The following is a 3,088-nucleotide window of genomic DNA, read 5'->3' as shown; positions in this document are numbered from 1 at the left end:
CTGACGTTAACGCTCACCGGCCAAAGTAGCATTCTCGCAGTAAGCTATTTTCCGTCCATCAATCTGAGGGATGGTGATTACGAGCTCGGTCTTACGGACTTTGAGACTTATTACACCATACCGAATGTAAATTTGTCGAATAATAAATTTTACTACGATAACGATGATAAGCAAATCATTATTTCGGAAGGATCTTATGAGCTGGATGACATTCACATGTATTTGCAACGATCGCTTTCGCATGGTAATGAGGGGGGGGGGACCCCCTGATACTTAGAGCTAACAACAATACGATGAAGAGAGAAATCATGTGCGATTACAGCATTAATTTTACCAAACCCAATACTATTGGCTCGTTGCTGGGGTTTTCGACGAATCGGATGCTGCAACCGCGAAAATGGCACGAATCGGATGCGCCAATCAATATAATGAACGTAAATATTATTCGCATTGAATGAAACGTGACGGCTGGTGCTTACAGCAATAACAAGAGCGTGCACACGATACATGAGTTTTCGCCTACCGTTCCACCTGGATATAAGATATCGGAAAGACCGACACAGATCATTTACCTTCCGATCACTGCACGAAGCATTTCGGATTCGGATTCGCGTCGTGGATCAAGACGGTCAATTGTTAGATTTTCGAGGGGAGCAGATCACCGTTCGACTGCATGTACGGAGACAACGGCCGTAGTGGGAGATGCTTGTATTGAACGAAGCGGAGCAGACGACACGTGAAAACAAAGAGAAAACAATTCGATCGCCTGTGAAACTCACTTTATCGAATATTGGCGGTCTAAAATCATTGGGCGAAAAGACAATCACCTGCAAAGCTGACTGCATCGAATGCTGAATTTCTGAAATCGTTGAGTATCGTTGTACAAAATGGCTAATATCTTAAACATTGGAGGTGAACCGATCTTTGACGACAGCATCGCCAAGATTGAGACTCACACATACAACCCATACGCCAACACAACGTTTGAGCACAACGATGAGATACGAATACCTATACAACAGCAGGATTTATACACGTTACCATGCGAGAGCTTTCTATACGTTGAAGAAAGATTCAGAGTAAAGAAACCAAAGGAAGGGGTGGAAGCACACCTCGGAAACAATTGTGTCGCCTTTATGTTTGATGAAATTCGATATGAACTCAATGGTGTGGAGATTGATCGCAACAGAAACGTTGGAATAACAAGCATCATCAAAAATTTTGTTTCCCTAACATTTGACAAATCGCTAATTTTACGGAATGCTAGATGGATCACACAGTCAAACATACCGATAGGTTACTTTAACTTTAGTGTACCGCTCAACATGCTGTTGGGTTTTTGCGAAGATTACAAGCGTATAGTAATCAACGATCGTCACGAACTCATTCTTATACGCGCGCGCAGTGATAATAATTGCATCGTTGGAGATTCCACGCTGGAACCGGTGGTCGAATTCGTTCGTGGGACCTGTACGAGTACCCTTTGTTCCAAAGTACGACAAAACATTCGTGGGCCGTGGAAAGAATATCACGTCTGAAGATGCGAGCAATTTCGATGCATGTAAATTGACTAACATGAAACTTTATCTAAACTCTGACTTTTATCCATACGATGACTTGAATCTTGATTTTGATAGAAACAGATATGGTATTCTTTTTGATATGTATGCACGTTTTCGTAAAGCTTATTACGGATACGAGTGTTACGAAACGCTTTGCAACACGGACAACTTTTTGTTGCATGGGCTGTTTGTAGTCATCAATTGCTCGCGACAGAACGAATCAATCAAGAGCGCCACCGTATATGTGCGAATAGAATTTGATTGCAAAGAAAACGTCCCAGCAAATACTACCGCGTACTGTCTTATTTTGCATGATCGCATCATCGAATACTGTCCATTGTCCAACGTTGTGCGCAAAATCACATAAACTGCAGCATCAGTAATATTTATAATATGTAAGAGATGGACACCTCGCATTGTGTCGTAGTTCCAAAGATATCGTCACGATGGTACCCAACGTTTGTTGACATACAAGGGTTCACCGACTGAACCAGGTTTATCGTAAAGGAAGTGGCGGTGTTGAGAAAAGGAACTGTTCTCACCCATTACATTTTCAAAAGTCCGTATCCATGGAATTCACTATCGGTAGCCGATAAATCTCGTGCTTCTTGGGTGGCGGCAAATCATCATGGACTGTCGTGGGAAGATGGTTTCGTTCCATACAGTATGACGAAACGATTGATTCCAACGGCAGTAGTCGACGACGACGATGCATGGCCTATCGCATATGTCAAGGGAAGCCAAAAACATGACTGGTTGAAAAATCTACTTGATAGAAATGTGAATGTAACTATTGAGACCATGGATGCTGATTACAAAGATATCGCGTGTTTGAAAAATCTTGATGTTACTAATACCATGCGATGCATAAACCATGTAACGAATTGCGCTTTACAAAATGTATTTAAATTATACAACTGGTGGCTGAAATACCAGAAATAAAAAATGTATGTATTTTTTTTTATCAATAAAAAATAGCTTGGATATATGTGTCTTTCTTTCTAGCGCATTTCCTCCCATATCATATTCTCATCCGGTGTAATGTTTCCTTCGCACGTTCTCCAGTATTCTCATCATCAAAAGAATGATGTCACCTCTACTGTTTCTGTAATATCTAGTCCTTGAAAAATTGTATCGCGCAAATAAAAGATTTGCTGCCGGATTGTAATTTGCAAACTTTGCGTTTTTGGATCTTCTGCTCGAGGCCACCGTCGCGAGACGTTCCTACCGATGGCTGAGTCAAAGATTGTAATGTAATATATGTTGCACGGGGCATGAGTGCGAGGAAGAAAATACTCGGGCGCGAGAGAGAGGGAACCCGCGAGGCCCGCAACGACGCCCCCACTCCTGCGCGCGAAGAGAACGGTTTCCCCCACTCTTACGAGTTTATTTCGTTACATGTAAAATTTGCGTTTTTCTTTCTTACCGATCACTGATAATTACCGACCAGTGATGTCCCCCCTCTACCTTAACGACCGTAGGTAATAATTGCATCCTACCTTACCGACCGTATGTAATAATTACCG

The sequence above is a fragment of the Hylaeus volcanicus genome, chromosome 8 (genome assembly GCF_026283585.1).
Source record: "Hylaeus volcanicus isolate JK05 chromosome 8, UHH_iyHylVolc1.0_haploid, whole genome shotgun sequence".
In the NCBI taxonomy this organism is placed as follows: domain Eukaryota; kingdom Metazoa; phylum Arthropoda; class Insecta; order Hymenoptera; family Colletidae; genus Hylaeus; species Hylaeus volcanicus.
Note: the sequence above shows the minus strand (reverse complement) of the source record.